General features: G+C 44.0%; 1 long non-coding RNA gene across 1 annotated transcript; it reads right to left on the bottom strand.

Annotated features, from left to right (window-relative positions):
* Positions 1–462: 462 nt before the first annotated feature.
* On the bottom strand, positions 463–16,754 carry LOC115273601. Its single transcript, XR_003900859.1, has 3 exons — positions 16,607–16,754; positions 15,823–15,901; positions 463–738 (listed from the first exon to the last, which is right to left on the bottom strand). It is a non-coding gene; the product is annotated as an uncharacterized LOC115273601 (long non-coding RNA).
* Positions 16,755–18,221: the final 1,467 nt, after the last annotated feature.

Genomic DNA, 18,221 nt, shown 5'->3' with positions numbered 1-18,221 from the left:
GACTCTGTCAGTCAGCATTAAATGTCTGACTCTTGATTTTGGCTCAGGTCATGATCTCACTGTTAGTGAGTTGGAGCCCCACATCAGGCTCTGTGCTGACAATGAGGAGTCTGCTTAGGATTTTGTCTCTCTCTTGCTCTCTATCTCTACCTCTCCCTCCCTCCAAATAAACTAAAAAAACATCAAACAAACAAACATGAAACAAAGCCACTGAAAGTAGAAATCAAGTCCATTCACCTTTATGTGCCTTCATCCCTGTGACCCTTAGCAGAGGCTCGCCCATAAGGACACGAACAGTGTCTGCTCGGATGAAGGAAGGATGCGAAGAAAAGCTATAAACTTTGGAGGCTCAGAACTCCCATAAGATCTTCCTCACTTTTCATTCACTCTTTTGTTTGTTTAAATGTTTCCTAAGAGTTTTTTAACTACAAAAGCAGTACTCACTTGTTACTATAAGCCAAAGGTAAATCCAAAACCAAAACCAAAACCAGACGGAGTATTCCTACCCCTACCCACCTCACTCCCCAACACTGCCATCCTGCACTTTCCCAAAACACCAGGGTCCTGATATTAGCAGAATAACAGTCTGGTATGTACTTTTCACTGCTTTCTTTACGCTCATTCAAATATTCCCCGATTGATGCACGCAATCCATCTCTCAGCTATTATCCTGGTATTAGTATTCCAAGGATGAATTATTCCCGGTGCTTTTATTCCTTCATCTTCTCCCCGGAGATGCTGGGGGACCAAGAGGAAATGATTAGGATGCATTTTCCCAGGTGAAAGGAATGACACTTCCATTGCTGTATGGATGGTCTAATTATACAAACTAGGAGTTTGATTTGAAACTGGAAGCAAGAAAGCTTAAGTGGGTGAGACATTTGGCAACACCCATTCTCCCACCCCTAAAATAAGCTATTTGTTATTTTATTACCATTCCCATTTGTCAGTTGATATCGTCTACCTCCCAGCATGGATTTTATCCAAAAGTGTTTCGACTTTTATTAATTCAAAGATGGATTTTCATCACCTTCTAATATTTACTTACGTACTTTGCTTATAGTCTGCCTCCCCCATGAGGATGTTACCTCCAAAGGGCAGAGATTTTATTCTGTTCTGCTCACTGACATATGCTCAGCACCTAGCGTATCTGCCTGGCACATAGTAGATGATCAAAAATAGTCATTGAATGAAATTCTACAATCTCCTCATTGGGGCCTCTTATAAAGGTTACATCCCTCTAGAAGAAGTTGGGGGTTCACATCTGGAACATTTCCTCTTCTCTCCTTTCTGGTTTCCCCCAAAGATTACAGCTAACAAGGAGGTTGGGGATTACATCTAATTGGCTGACAAACCGCAAACTCATTTCTCACCATGCTGGGTCTCCACTCGAGTTTATTTATTTAAAACATTTTTTAATGTTTTTTATTTATTTTTGAGAGACAGAGAGAGAGTGTGTGAGCAGGGGAGGGTTAGAGAGAGGAGATTCAGAAACTGAAACAGATTACAGGCTCTGAGCTAGCTGTCAGCACAGAGCCCAGCGTGGGACTTGAACACACGAACTGAAGCTGGACACTTTACTGACTGAGACACCCAGGCGCCCCTCCACTCAAGTTTAGAGATGATAAGGCCCTCCATGTGCATCATCCCTTAAAAATCAGTAAGCCCCTCCACATGATCTCACTGGGTTCTGAGGCCATCCTTTGGAAGAGGTATCACCATCCCACAGAAAGACATCTGAGAGGCATTTGACTATGAGGAGGAAGCCAAGAGAGAATTCATGGCTTCAACCATTTGTCTAGGATTATCTTCATCACCAAAAGGAGACTCACTGCTCCTTCACAAGGTTACATGTTAAAACTCCAACTGAGTATCCTAGTTTTGTACCTCAGAGAGTGATGTCCCCCAACTCTATTTTGAGACCAACAGAGTATTAAAGCAGAGGTTCAACTTTTTTTTTTCCAAAAAGTATCAGTTGACTAGCTATTTTGTTGAATATCCCTCAACATGGGTTCATCTGATGTTTTCTATCAGACAGAAGTGATGCGTTTTGGGCAAAACTACCATAGAAGTGTTATTTTTCCATGGAAGTGAAGTTGTGCCCTCAGTGCTATACTCTTTAAAAGGGCCAAGGTCATAAAAGGCAAGGACAGACTAAGGAGTTGTTAGAGGCTAAAGATGAAATGCAATGTGGGATGTTGGATAGGGTCCTGGGACACACAAAGGACAGAAGGAGAAGAACATCCAAAGCCTGTAGTTAATACTATCAGACCAACATTAATTTCCTCATCTTTGTCATTGTTCTGCGGTTATGAACGTTCTTAACATTAGATGAAGCTCAGAGAATGGTACAGGGAAACTCTGTACTATTTTGCAACTTTTTTATAAGTGTAAAATTAATTCAAAATAAAATATTTTCATAAGTGTTCCCCCCACTTCCACTTAACTGGAAAGAGAGAAGGCTCCTTGCTCATTTAGAGTGACCAAAGTAGGAGCACCCAACCCCCATCAAAAGGAGAACTGGACAGCTCCAAGTAGCTTCTGGGCATAGTTGGATGACTAGCAGATACTGAGCTCTTCCTTAAATTCCAAGATGCTTCACCTTGAATAGTTTGCTGAAATTTTTATTCTCACAGACTTAGTTGTATCTGATATAGGAACATGGATGATTGGTCAAACTCTCCACTCTTGTTTTCCCATCTGTCTGCATGACCACCCACTAGTCTTCTCTGCATGCTAGGCACCTACCGAGGTAGGCAATTGTTAGCATTTTAGAAGATTTCCCCCCCTTCCCTTTCTGTATTCTGCCCCAACTTATGCTTGACATTTTCTGCCATCATCTTAGATGGAAGTAGGGTGTTCTGTGTATGCATGTGTGTGCATGTGCACCAAAACAAATAATTTCTCACCTATCCTGCATAATTTTCATGCCATCAAGCCATATTCAGTATTTGATTAGTATTTGTGAAGTTGAAGTCAAGTCACTATCAAGTGTGGGCTGTAAAACAAAACGAAACAAAACAACAAAGGACTTACAACAAGACGCACTCTCCTACAGCTCATTCATTAAGTATGGATTCAAACATTTGGAGTGTCCTCTACCATGGAGCAACAAGGAGCGGTTCACTTCCAATCCTGCCAGCATAAGTGAATTGTCCCTGATGAGCCCAGACCAACCCAGGACTCATCAAGAGGCTAGTTTTGTCTTGACCCATGGGGTAGGTGCACACCTACAGACACTCAAAGAACAAAAGTTAGCCTGGACGTGAGAGATGTTCTAAAGGGATGAGAAGAGATACTGAGTTATTAGTCAGACATGGAGGTGTCTGAAAGGAGAAAAGGAAAGAATGCCGGAGCTCTCCTCTCTTCCGGTTTCCAAGTGCCAGATTTTATGGAGCAGGAATCTTTGGTCCTATGGCAAGGATGCCTTTTCACCATCTGTCTTAGTGTTTACAGGCTACTGGAACAAAAATACCATAGACTGGGTAGCTTATAAACCACAGAAATTTGTCTGTCACAATTCTGGAGGCCAAGTCTGAAATCCAAATGTCTGCATGGTCAGGTTCTCTGTCCGGTTCATCAACTGCCATCTTGGCCATGAAACCTCACATGATGGAAGGGGTAACGGAGCTTTCTCAGGTATCTCTTATAAAGGCTCTGCCCTCATGGTTTAATCAGCTCCTAAAAGCCCCACCTCCTAATACCATGACCTTGGAGTTAGGATTTCAACATATAAATTTTGAAGCATTCAGACCATAGCACCAACAGCCTCAGTCCCTATTTTTTCCTGTAATAAATTAAATGTTGAACTCATCCTTATAGGTGGAAATGGGGGGGGGGGGAAGGAATGATTTGCGTCTAACCTGACGTGAACTTGACTTTTGAGTTTCTGGAGTGGAATGAGGAACTACATTCATTTTGGGAACAGACCCAAGGATTCAGAGAGTTTTCCAGCTCGCTGTTGGGCATATAATGATATCACCATGGATTTCAGAGCACATGGGCCACTGAGCACAACTTTTAGTCCCCACACCTCATAGTGTCCAGGCTGTTTGGGTCTCTGAGGTAGAAAGGTGCTGAGTGCATAGTGCTCAGAGCCACCTCCCCTCAGAGCTGAGAAGAGCTGTTTCTCATTTAGTCCCTTAAATCTCTCTCTGTGTGAGATATAGCCAGCTACATTGTTGCCCAACATAACCAGGGAAATGTGGTTGTCCCACATCTGCTTAGCCCATATTTTTAATTGCTTAATAATAGTGAGTGGGTTTCCCTCCTCCCCTCCAGCATACTAGCGTGGGGGGCTTTGACATTCAGGGCCCAGTGTGTGGGCAGGAAACACAGATGAGGCTGGGAAATGTCAACCTCCTACAGCTTCCCTCACAATTAATCACAGCGTCATATGACAGGGCTCACACCTCCAGTGAGGAGTCCTGGGTTGGCAGTCCCCAGAGCCAGCCCCAGCCCTGGCTCCGATTCCACTGCTAAATTAGCTGCATGATGTGGAGTAGGTGGCTCACCCTCTGGGATAGTAATTAAAAGCACAGGCTCAGGATCTAGACCACCTGAGCCCACCTCCAATTCTTTTCTTTACTTGCCAATAGTGGGATCTCAAGTAAATGACCTAACCTCTCCATGCCACAGTTCCCTCAGCTACAAAACAGGAATGAGAATACCTACGCAGCTGGGTGCCTAGAAGGACTCAGATTTAATAAGTGTTAGTTGCTGTTATTATCCCAATTCTAGTCACCTGATTTGACTGACTATCCAACGTTCCACGGACATATTTTCAAAGATGAGTAACACGTGGAATTTGCCCCCAGATACTGAACTCTTATGGGGAAGATGCGCATGTGCATAAAACATTTGGGAGCGGGGCAGGTGGGCTGCCTGGGGCCTGCTCTGTCCCAGAAGCAGGTGTGCAGATTGGGCTCTGCCTGCATACTTCCATTTAACCCTCACAGCTGCCTGGTCAGCTTGACCCCACTGTATAGAGTGGGAAGCAGTCTTGGGGAAGTTACAGAATTTACCTTAGATCACATAGCTTCTACCTGTCAAAGACAGAATTCAAACTCAAGTCTTCAGCCCCTTGCTCTTAAACTCCACGTGTCCAGGGGATTGGGTGGGATTTGGGAAATGCCTCACAAAGGAAGTGGCGTCTGAGCGGACTAAGCCTCCACATTTTTATTATGGAAAGGCGGGATTTCTGGAGCATCTCCCAGCAATGCCTCTTAGCTACATCAGTGTGTTTTTCTTTAACCTCTCTGAGCCCTAATTTGTTTGTTTCTGAATAATCATTGTGCCCACAGTGGAGCTGACAGGAGTGAATTTATGGATGTGATGCTCTTAATAGCACCTGGCAAGCACTTAATAGATGTTAATTTGCCATCATCACCATGGTCACTGGGTGTGTTCAGTTGCCCCTCAGCTGACAGGGCCACCTGCTGGTAAAAAGGGAACCTCTGTGTTCACAAGGGCTTTCAAGATCATTTCCCAGCAGTTCTCTGAAATGTGACAATCAGCCATTTGTTCCTTAGATTAAGCATTTGTCCTGTGCCTGGGGTCTCTGTGCGAACACGAAAGTCACCAAGAGGAATGAGTAACACATACAATTCTTAAGAGCATTCAGTAAGTTATTTGGGAAGGGAGTCCATGCCCTAGGCAGAATAAATGATCTGACCAAGAAGGTGAAATGGAGGCAGAGAGGGAAGAGGCCCCTACAAGTGGAGACTGTCTAAAAAGTAGGAGGGGTAGAGCGGGATGCTGCCTTGCTCACAATTCCAAAGGCTGCCCTTCCTAGGTCTGCACAGAGGCCAAGCCCCCTCCTACCCCCAGCCTTATGGAAGGGAGGGTACAGGAGCTGGGCCCTCATTAGCATGTACCGTGAGAGTTCAGAGAGATGAGTGACGGCTCCCCCAGAACAGAGGCATGTTTGATGTAGGCTTGTCAGCCCTGCCATCCTTCACCAGGACCTGGGGCCAAGATTCATATCCTCTGTCAGAGGCTCATCCAGCACCCCACGCTGGCCACCACTGGAGTTCAATTTGTATACTCTCTCCCTGAGATGGCAGGCAATTTTTTAGGGCCTAGAGATGAGGAGACACACAGTAATGCTCCATTTTTCCTAGGAATAGCTTAGGGGCTGGAGTCAGGATAAACTAAGAAAAGGGGAAAGGAGAGGAGGATTCAGAAGAAATGTACTGACCATGGATTTCTGCCTGTTTTCTGCCATTGCTTCCTCCTTTTGCCAGCCCCATCTCAGGTTTTCTGGGCAATATCCTTATACAATGATATTATTATTCTGTATCAGTTCATAATAGTAGTCTGTCACAACAGGCTGCTGCTCACCAAGAGAAAATGAAGCTAGGATGTGCAAGATCAGATTCATGAGAATTAAAATCCCCAAATCAAGATGAAACAGTTTGATGACTTTAGTTGGACATTCTGTTTTGCCTTTCTCCGTTCTGTGTCTCGCATGGGTTGCTGGTCTTTATTTAATTCATTAAGTCCCCATTATGTGCACTGGGAAACATGTAGTGAGGTGTGTGGCCAAGTCCTGTGACTAGAAGCCTACTAAGGGCAGGAACTAGGTCTGGGAGGCTCACTCTGCCCTGTGGCTTCCCCAGTCTTTGGTCCACAGTAGGTATTTCCATAGCGCCTCTTAAGCGCTAAATCTCAATAGTGTTTTTCCCACAAAAAATGGTGCAGAAACCAACAGGAGTGGTTTTATTTTCTCTTCCTTATCTAATCCATTCCAGGGGAGAAGGTGTCTTCCTCATTTTTCAGTAAAATTGGGCAACAGTAAAAATGTTACAAAAATTGACACCACACGTCAGAGTGCGGTGCTGGCAGAAGGACTACTGGACTGTGAGGCCACCAGCTAATGCTGGCTGTGTTCTCAGCTCCCTGAGTGACTGTGGAGTCCCTACAGCTCTGAACCGGGGCATGTAGGACTGGCTTTTCTGCCCAGTCTATCAGGATACCAGAGGCAGCTGGAGCTCAAAGATGTTTTAAAACAGAGGTTCTGTGGGTTATGCTCTCAAAGCTTGAAGCTGAGGAAGTAATATGGTAGCCCCCAGGTGTGGGGTTGGAACCCACACAGGGTTTTAAAAAGAAAATTAAATTCATTGAATGTTTTAAAATAAGGAGATTTATAACAATTTATAATCTGGATTTTTAGCTGCTCTTAGAAAATCTGACAACATCAGAACAGGAGCTCAACCTGAAAATAGTCTTGTAATTGAAGAGTGGTTTGTGTCCATTAGACTGAATCTGGCCTCTGCAGGTCACCATACTTGTCACTACCATCAGCTTCTTCTTGTAAGCTGCCTCCCTGGACCCTGTAGGTATCTGAGTGGGTAAAATGTCTGACCAGGTTATGGCACCATGTGTCCAACACCATCTAGGAATTTACACTGACAGGCATAAGCTGACCCCCACAAATTTGGAGGAAAGGGAGCTTCAGGTGGTGGAGAGGGCCAGGGAGGGAGTCAAGGAGAGGAGTTAGAAATGTGCTTGTGTGGTCCTGCCTGTGGCCCAGGCCCAGGTGTAAGCCCTTCTTGACAAGCAGGGGAGTTGGGGGAGTGGTAAGTTGAGTTAATACTGTTGGAACAAGGCCCCTGAATGTCAAGTACTATTATTCTCAGCTGTTCATTCCAGAAACTCCAGATAAGAGACAGTGGGTTTAGGGAGACTAAAGCTGTCAAGCTCACCCTATATACACATTTTCACCCCCTACCTTTACAACGAGGGTGGAAGTAGCGGGTCTAGGCCTCAGGCAATACAAGGTTACATACCAAGTTCTGCAAACCACCCTTCACCTTCACAAACTCCTCATCTGTAGGTTTCCTCAAGCAGCCGGAAGCATCACACAAAGACCCAGTGGCAGCAGGGGGCAAACTTCTGGGTTGAATTCTCCCAAAGCACCTCAGGGGAAATAACAGTAGACAGAAAGAAGGGAATAAGCCTCCTTTGTGCTTCATTAGAGCTCTTGCTTAACCAAGCTAAAAATAAAACTAATTGCTTTTGCTATTCTAATGTGAAAAATCAGTTTTTAAAGGATCAAAATTCTCTCCCTGGCTGGAGAAATCATTGAATCGGTAATAGAATGACTGCCAATGAATTATGAATGTCGTAATCAAGCTTTCTTGGTAGGCCAAAGTCTTGGTTACAAATGGGCACTATGATTAGAAATACTTTAAAACGGCGTAAAGCAGAGCCCCCTTTTGTATTGTTTTAAAAGGCAAGAGGCATGGACTGCTCTTCAGGTATCTGGCTTTTTCCTAACAATGCCTTGTTCTTCTCACCATTAGAAGAGACACAGAGGAGCATGGAATACCATCCCTTCCCCCTCTAAAAAGCCTGACTAATCTCCCCCAACTGTAATGGGGACAGTGCTTCAATTCTCTTCATCTGATGCCTGGAATTCTGTAAACTGAAGGTATTCTAGGACAGCAAGCAGCCTCTTTTCAAATCCAAGAGGGCTGGGGTATGGGTAGGGCTCAGTCACTGACAACTTAGTGGGAATCAATCTGACCCAATCCTTGCACTTGAACAGATAGCTGAGCTCTGTAGGATTGGGAAGACACGGGCATTCACATCAGGGAAGAAAATGAGAGAAAGGCAATCTTGAAGTGAGGACAATGGGAATAAAGTGGCCTCCCAGCACCAAGCCCCAGCCTGGAAGAAGGGGCCTCCCCTACAACCCTTAGACAACAAAAAAAGCCAATCTAGATTCACAGAACCACTAATAACAACAACATCTCTCCCAAAAAAGTCATATCAGAAGGGATTACCCTACCCCATGTTTTCTTGAGGATAGATCCATTTTAAGAAAAAAAATCCTCAAATCTTTTCCCTCAAATTCTTTACCTTTGAGTTGACCTCTAGAGATGAGATCCATTCTAACCAGAAAGCCCACTGAACCAGAGCTCCTTCCAAGAACTTATGTTAAAGCAGCTCTGGAAATGGCCAGTTGGGGGAAAGGAGGTCAGGGCTCTGCTCCTCTCAAGCCCAGGATTGAAGGTTGAGCCAAGTTCCTCAATCTCTTTCCATTTGCTGAGCACGACCATATGGGCTTAATCAGTGGTTCTCAGCCCTGATTGCACATTAGATTCACATGGGAGACTTTTCCGTGTTGCTGCCCAGGTCATGTCCCAGACCAATTAAATGTAATATCTAGGAGTGGCTCGAGGCATCACTATTTGTTAAGGCTTTCTTAGTGATTCTAATGTGCAGTCATAGTTGAGAACTACTGACTTAATCATCTACTTCCAGCTCCTGTTCTCTGCCTTCCTGCCCCTTCTCTCATTTCCCAGACTTGTGCAGAGGGACTTTTCTAGCATGAGACCCCAGAAGCAGCAATGCCTTTATTTTTCAGGCTGGGCCAGGTCCTGAGCTATCTCTGTATGGTCAAGACAGCTTCCTCACAAACCCCAAATCATTCCATGAGAAAAGACCTGAAAGCACATCTTATTGAGGGTTGTGAATAGGTTTCATCCTCGAACCAAATTTGTAGGATCGGAAGTCACTCCCTAGGGAACTATATTGAGAGAATCCTTCTCAACAGGACATGTTGAGAAAGAATACCATCTTCAATGATCAATTCTAGCTAAGAGAGCAGAGAGAGAAATAGCAGTACAGAAACCAAGCACTTGTCAAGCTCGACAAAATTTTTTTGTCAAAAAATTTCTTCATCTGGCTTGTAGGAAAAAGAGAGCCAGAGAAAGAAAGTGACATGGCCATTAGCCAGTTCAGTAAATCACCAGGTTAGCTTGAAAGACTTGGTCTGTGTCTAATACTGTGGAACCTCACAACTCAAAGTGAGGTCCATAGAGCATCAGGATCAGCTGGGAACTCATTAAAAATGCAGAATTTCAGGCTCCACACAAGACTTATTGGATTCAAACCAACATTTTAACAAGTTCCTAGGGTGATTCTACTTGACAATGAATTTTGAAAAGTCCTGCTGGATAGTGGACAGAAGATGAGAATAAGAGCATGTTCTTTCATGGTCTAGATGAGGTCTACAAAGAAAACTCAAGAAAAAAACCATGTCAAGCAGTGTAAGAGAACAGAAATGTTGTCTGGTCCCAGAAAGGAGGGAGACCCATGTAAATGCAAAAGCCTATAAGCTTTCAAGAGAAGGAGGCCTTAGGGCTGTGTGCTAAAGGATGGATGGAGTTTGAACAGGCAGAAAGAGCCCTTGCCACTGTCCATAAGCTCACTTCCCCTTGTCTTTGGGAGCCCTCTGCCACCATCTCCCCTGCCTTATGTAGATCAGTAGTTTCCGATGGGAGTCTTCTCCCCATTGGGCTTGGATGCTCCTTGAGGTCAGGGACAACCTACTTCCCCTGCCCCATCTCCTGTACATATCCACAGAGGACTAGGTTCAGAATGACCATTCAAAGTATTTTTGAATGAATAAAGGAGTGATTGAATGAGCTGTAAAACCAGAGTCCAGTTCCATTCCACCCTTCTTCATCACCACCACCCCAAACTGATCAAGTGGAATTTAAGCTAGTGCCTACAATGATCACGTCTATGACTTATAAAACAAAGAAAACTTAATCTAGTACCCCAGAATTCACCCAAGCCTCATTGGCTGCTAACCAGATGTGATCCCATTACTCTGAAGAGAACCCCATGCTCTGTGGTCCCAACCTACGTGGCTGACTCCCAGAGGGAGAAGCAGAGAATAAAACTTGAAGAGAAGATATGGAAGCCTTGCCTAAAATTTTATGGGGCAGAGGTAACAATTACTCTGGAAGGTAGGTTTCCCCTTAGTCAAGATGTTCCCTCTTATACAGCCAGCCTTTAGACCCACACCACAAAATTAATGTACATGAAAGTACTTTGTAGAGAGTAAAGAAATGTGCATTGCAAAATATCATCATCGTTGTATGATAAGAAAACCTCAAAGAGAATCTGAAAGTCATAGATATTTTCCATATATTTATTCTTTCACAGTCTTGTATTTGTGAACTCTGAAAAAAGAGAGACAGAGAGAGACAGAGATCTGTTTTCGGATCCTGACTCTGTGACTTTGGGCGCACTTATTTAACTTCTCTATGCCTTCAGATCCCTATCAATAAAAGGAAGCTCATAATAATAACTCCTATGTCACAAGATGCTCCAAGGATAAATGAGCTAATGCATATGTGAGTTCCTGGATCATACCACATATTCAATAAATGTTTGGAATTAGTATCTGCTTTTGGCTTCTGCTCACCATAGCTTCCAGAGCTCACCCAACTATATACATCACATTCTATGCCCACTCTGTGAATGCTGCCCAGATCCTCCCATGGACATCAACCAGTCCTGGCCTAAGGCAGCATCTCATGCTTCAAAGAAAGCAGGGCTCTCTGACATTTCACTCTTTATATATTCCATTCTCTTTGGGTTTATTCTCAGTAAACTGGAGAGTATTTGATAATCTAACTCATATGGAGGTGTTAGAGAACTTATAGATGTCTATATTCTTTACAAGGCAGAGGACATCTGCTTTTTAAAAGGGAACCTAAAGATAGCAATGCCTCAACAGAAAGGGACTAAGCATTAGCGCTGAAATTTCTGGCACAGTCCCAGATCAGGTAGGTAGGTGTTTCTAAAACAAATGAAGGGGGAAAGAAACCTGAATCCCCAAACTGAGGAGAACCCTCCTCCTGTAATACCAGAGGACAAGGAGGTTCCAGAAGGAATTTCAAGGCAGATGTGTGATTTCATTAGTTCCCTATCCCTGAACTTGGAGTTCTCCTTTGAGTAACACCATAAAGGAGCATCTCTGTCTTGGTCATCCCACCAAGTAGTCCTCCTATGGTTATAGACTGCAGATACCACCTCTGCCACTAAGGGTAAAATCCCCACTGGCATACCTCCCTGAGAGGTGACCCTCCCTGAGAACTCTTCACGCATAAACCAGCTAAGATCTCCACCATTTTCTCACCTCTATCCAAGGAAAGCATGCTCCCTCTGTGCACAAGAGAACATGGTACTAAGAGCAGGAAGGCTTAACAGTGCTAGCCTACTTTCTTTGGGCAGAGCACATGTGGAGGGGAAAGCGGTGGGGGAAAGAAAGTGATACAGGGATGGCTGGGGCAGTGGGAGGCTGCCGCTAAGCCATATCTCAGACCCCACTCAAGAAAGTTTCAGGAGTCCAGAAAGAAGAGATGGAATTTTATTTTCTCTCTCCCCCCACTCATTTGGCACCTAAAGTTCCAGCATCATCTCCCTGACCTCATCATGTCATGTAACTGCACACACACATGCCACATACAACGAAAACAATCACAATAGACACAACAAATATACCAGAGGGGAGCAGAAGCAGCTCTGTCCCCTGAGTGGTATAGATATCACTTTTATGGTGAAGAAGTATGAGCAGGAAAGGACCAACTGGCCCAACTCCTTTTTATTTTCCACAAGTAAAAGACTGTAGAAGGATTTCTCTTATTCTAGATGAAAGTGAGCCTGTAGCCGAGTTAGGGTCAGACCCCAATTCTTTTTTACTATCTCTTGCTTAGAAGTCCTCTACAAGGTGACCTCATACAGGTAATTTTTGGTGGTGGCTGACAATAGGTACCAGAAGGATAGATGAGCCTACAGTTTGAGGGTTCTTCTCCCCGCATCTTGCCTTTATGCTTAGCCTCTGGAACAACAAAGCCTTGGTTATGTGAATGTTTCCCATTTGTCTGGTTACCATAACCAATATGGTTTCTGCTATACTACAGCCTTCAGGACTCCTTCTCTGACAATGGGTAGGTATTGCAAACTGGAATCTGGAGTTCTCTCTTATCCAGAAACAGAGGAGATGCAGAATTGAATATGAGAGGCTAATGTCCAGGAGGTAAGACCCCCAGATAGGGGTTTTGTCTCCTTATTTATTGAGCTTACCAGGTATTACCCACATGATGAACATGAAAAAAAAACAAGATCTTACACACATGAACTAGAAGAAAACAGCCAGACAGTAGTCATTAGCTTGTGTGAGTAAGAAGCAAAAGGTCTGGGGAACAAGTGATATTTGTGATCAAGGTACAATAGTATATTAGCGCCAGATGGAAAGTAATGTCCTGAAGGTAATATAACAAGTTACTTATGATCCCATCACAACATCTTGCTAGCTAACTTTGGGTGTTTTCACCAAGTGGTGATGGCTTTCCACCCTAAGCTTTTTTCTAATTTTTGTAAGTAGAACCTATTTCTCCATAGGTAGATCCTCATGGCTGTGTCCTCTTCCCAGAAGCAAAGGCCTGTTTGCCATCTGGAGATGTTCCTGGTTGAAGAGCCTCTATTCAAGTATCAATACCACCAGAAAACTCTGGCCAGAACAAGGCAGGCAGTTCTTAGGGAAGAACGTCAATAGAGTCATATCTACCTTCAGAGAAGAGCTGGGATACAGGAGAGGGGACAGATCTCCAGGCCTTTCAGCCTATCCACAAATAGCAGCCAGAAGCCTCTCTGTCTCTGCATGCTTAAACACTCATTCCCTCTCCACACTTTAAAAAATGCAAAACTCTTCAGGGGAAAGAATCAGTGATATTTGGAGAAAAACAATGGATTCTTATCTCAAAATAGTGTCTCATTCATATCCTCTATTAGCATCAGCGACACTCTTGATGAATGTGTCATTTCCACGTGCTGCTCATTTTCTTTTCTACAGAACAGGAGAGTCTTGTACTCAAGAGGGAGATGAGGATAGAGGGGGTGGGACTGAGAGTGAAACAGAAGGAACTGCCGCATCCAGTTTTTAAATGCTGCCTAGGAAACAAGACGTGGGGTCTTCCTCAGCCTAGAGGAACGTGATGTGCAATCAGCGATCCCAGAGGAAGGCTGGAATCTCACCTGGGAGAGCTGGCTGTGGAGAGTCTGGATGACATGAAAGCTGGGGGTAATGAGGAAGAATGTATCTTAAAATCAGAAAGACCTCAGTCTGAAATCCAATTTCTCCACTTACTTGCTGTGTATCTCAGACAAGGGTCTTAAACTGCACAGTGCTTAGTCTCCCTGCTTAAAATAGGATCATAATATTTGCCTCATGGGAATGTTGTTAAGCTTAAATGAGCCACTGAGTATCAAGTACCTGGAACACAATAGACTTTCAGTAAATGGAAGCCAATTGTATAATGACTTTTCAGTTTTCCTTTAAGGGTTTTTAATTTCCCAAACCAAGAGTCAGGATGCTTTGCTGCAGTGACTTTTAAATCGTTTTAGGGAGAAAAATATTTTCTTCAAAATAAATCAAACAGATAAAATTGATTCCACCACCCCCTTCTCTCCTGAAGGGTCCCTGAGACACTTCCTCTGAACCCTTAGGAAATTATTGGTGCAGGATGAAGACCTGAGTTCTAACATGAATGCTGCTACTACGTCCCAGGGAGAACTTGGACAAGCTACTTCTGCTAAGTCTCAGCTCTCACTGTTAATAAGAAGCATGGAGAATGTGACCACTAACAACGTCACAACTTCTATAACTCAAGAAATATTCTGGTTAGTGAATCTGATTATTAGTTTGCCTGTCTTTCCCATGCCTACCCCCAATCTAATATGCTGAATAACTATTTATTGCTACGCTATGAGGGAGCTATAACCCCACCACTAGGGTGAAATTGCTCCTATTAAATGAAGCAATATCATCATGTACTGTCTTGGTCCATACCAGAGCCCTTGCATGTAGCAAAATGTCACATGCTACAGTCAAACTGAGGGTAAGCCAAGGGTCCTGGAGCCATGGCTTTGGTCAAAGGGTGAAAGAAGCAAAAAGTGACATATCTACCTTAGTGCAAAGATCCTAAAGTACCCTCCAAAATGGGAGGTCAAGAATGGAGTTTCATGGTATTTTAAAGACTACATCATTTCTCTTTGAAAGTCAATATTCTTAACCTCAGTGCTACTTACTATGAAATAAGATGTACACTTACCAAGTACCTGAAGGCTTTAATTAGTGTCCAGAGAATGTATTAATAGGGGGCAAGTTGTCTGATACTGAGTTAATGGCAGGAACTTGAGCAGAAAGCACAAGAAGGCACATTCTTGAGGTGAGGGCAGGCAGGGGAAGAAATAGTGAAGGGGCCTGGCCCAGGACTTAAGGAGTTCCAGGAGTGAAGTGTAGGTCTGGACAAGATGAATACCAAAATAAAAGCCAAAAGATGAATACCAAAAACCTATCTCTCAAGATCTGCAGGTAAGTCAGAATGAGGCTCAATGAGAGGTTGAAAATAAAAATTTAATTGTAAAAATTTAGCTAAGACATAGTGCAGGAAGGGCCCAAAATCTTCCAGGTTCTATCATTAGCATACACAAAACTCTGTTTTGTATGCCTCTCAGAACTCTGTTTTGTATACTCTTTATGAAGTGGCTACTCTTCATGTTGTGGACCTGGCAAATGGTTGACAAATGTGTGTGTGTGCGCGTGTGCGTGCGTGTGTGTGTGTGTGTGTGTGTGTGTGTGTGTGTTGGCACTCTGTTTCGTATACTTCTCAGAATCAAGTGAAAACACATTCTAGAGTCCTGTGAAGACAAATAAGTCCCTAATAAACGTAAGATGCTACTTATTAAGGTACTGACTCAATAAGTGTTTGACATCAGCATCAAGGACAACTGGCCGCTGAGCTAACTGCTTTCTGGGTCTTCCTTCAGCAGGGAGGTCTTCCAGGATGGACCTTACCCCTGAAATGAATTTTGAGATTTAAAGAATTTGTCAGGATAGGTCCAAACTGCCTAAAATGCATACTCAACATGTATGTCATGTGGCATACGTGCTACGTATACATGTTGCATATAAGCAATATTTTCCCAGTAAATGACTGACTCAGCTAGAAACCTTACCTTGTGGACTGCATGGAGTTAATTCTTCAGTGTCCCCTTGGAGCTGAGGCAGGAGCCTTGAAACATATCAGCAGATGATCTAGGATAGGGGTTGGCAAAATTTATCTGTAAATAAATATTTAAGGCTTTGCAGGCTATAAGGTGTCTGCTCAGTGTTGTCATTGTAGTGAAGAGCATCCATCGTCAATTTGTAAACAAATGAGTACAGCTGTGTTCCAATAAATTTTTATTTACAAAAACAGATGGTGGAACACATTTGTCCCATAGGCTGTTGTTTACTGACCCCTGGGCAATGCTGGACTGGGCAATGCTTCACTATTATATATCCAAATACATAACCCCATTTGGTTGTATATAAGGGATGTTTAAAAAGTATGAGCCATCCTGTCATTATCCTGAACCTCAACTTTGGCCATTATTCCAGATATCCATTTGGGAGAGCTCAAGTAGTCCAAGCCAGCAAATTGAGAATGTAAAAAATATCAAGAGAAGGGAATAAAAAAATTTTAAGCAATTCCAAAACATTTATGGAAAAGAGAGCTATGGACATGTGGCAGCTTAGCATTGGCTTTGCAAGAGACATAGTGCTTCAATTGAGAGATGTATTTCCAATAATAATTAATAAGAGTGGACCACTGAGAACTCAAGGAGAGGGAAAACTATGACTGCCCAGAAGCAGCTTCAATCCAGTACAGGAAGGAGAGGCCCCACACCAGTCACACACCTACTTCATGCCTGGACCAGCACTGGGAGATCTACCTACGTTATTGTGCTCACTCCTTACCTCCCCCTCCAATGGCATATTACTCCTCCTGAAACAGTAGAAGTCCAAGGAGCAGAGAAATGAAGTTGTTGTCTGAGTACATGAAGCTCATGAATGGAGAAATCAAGATGAAAATACAGAATTGAGGGGTGCCTGCCTGGTTCAGGGGGTAGTGCTTCCGATTCTTGATCTCAGGGTCATAAGCTGAAGCCCCACGTTGGGTGTGGAGCCTACTCAAAAAAAAACAAAAAACAAAAAACACACACACAAAAAGGAAAACACAGAAGAGTTGAATGTCAGAGCTGGGGCTCCCCATCCAACTCTCTGACTGTCATCATATTTAGTGTCTGAGTCACTTAGTGGGGGGCTGGGGACTTGTTCCCTTGAGACTCATGTCCAGAGAGTGGCCCTGATTCTCCTGACAATTTCCATTTCAACTGGGGCCACTCTGGCAGTCTCTGAGTATTTCTACAGTCTTCTCCTTGCAGCTAACCAAATTGGGAACCACCAGGAACTATCCTCCCACCCTGAGGATACTCTCTCTTTCCATGCAGGTGACCCCACGACCTTCCTGCAGGGCCCTGGATGAGGCAAGTCTCAGCCAAATGGGAACTCTGGGGTGAGTGAGCCTGGAGCAGATAAATCTGTCTGAGGGGCATGCAGAATGACTCCCCTCACCCCGCTTGCTCAAAGGGGGCCTGAATGGCAGCTGCAAATTGCCTATGAAATTCATCCTTCAGTGCTGCCAAGTGTAGGGGGAGGAGGCAGTGTTTTGAAGTAAAGCTATAATATGCCTGCAATAAAAGTTTACCGGCTTTTATATAGGTTCCCAATAATGAGGGGAGATATTTCAGCAGCTTGGAGAATGCCGTGAGAGGAAAAGCAATTCCTGGCACCACCTCTTTAAGGCAAGAATCTGTCTCCCCCACATGGTTCATAACTGGGAGTTTTTCCCATTTCAAGGGGATTGCATCAAGTTCTGTGTCTCTTTCATTCCTCATCAGAGCTTGTAATGATTCCTAAGGCTTCTGAATGAAGAGTCATAAAGTGTAACTTTGCACTGGAGATGGGTGGTGAATTTTTATGCCCACAAATCTTGGAAGAGCCAAGAGTTACAGCTACAGAGAGGTAAGGAGGTGGGGAATTCTGGAGTGTTCTAGGAGTTCATAGCTGGGGCCAGGGGTGTGAAGAGAAAGTGGAGCCCAGGTTGTGGACCTTAAGAACTAAACCAGGGATGGATCAAAGTGTTGCTGCCCTAGATAAGGACTCTAAGAGGTGAGGTTCCTGTGAGCTGGTCAGAAACCTAAGAGAAAGTATGGAGAAAGAAAGTACCTGGGAAAGGGGTACAAAGGGGCAGCCAGAGAGAATCATCAGTCACATGGAAGCAGAAGGAATGCCCTTGGAGATGCCAGTGAGGGGGCAGAAGGGGGCAGAGGTCAAGGTAAGAGGATCAGGAGGAAGCCAGGCTGAAGGCAGGGAAACCCACTGTGTGGCTAAAAGGGAAGCCTGCTCTTGATCACCCCTCTCCCACACTACCCAAAGTGCTGCACAGGGAGCTGATTGTAGCCTGTGCTGAGATGCTCTTGGGATGAGATACAGACCTGCAAGCCCAGTGGTATTCACTGGCTAATCCGCA

Source organism: Suricata suricatta, chromosome 2 (assembly GCF_006229205.1).
Source record: "Suricata suricatta isolate VVHF042 chromosome 2, meerkat_22Aug2017_6uvM2_HiC, whole genome shotgun sequence".
NCBI classification, from domain to species: domain Eukaryota; kingdom Metazoa; phylum Chordata; class Mammalia; order Carnivora; family Herpestidae; genus Suricata; species Suricata suricatta.
This window is presented reverse-complemented; position numbering and strand designations above follow the sequence as displayed.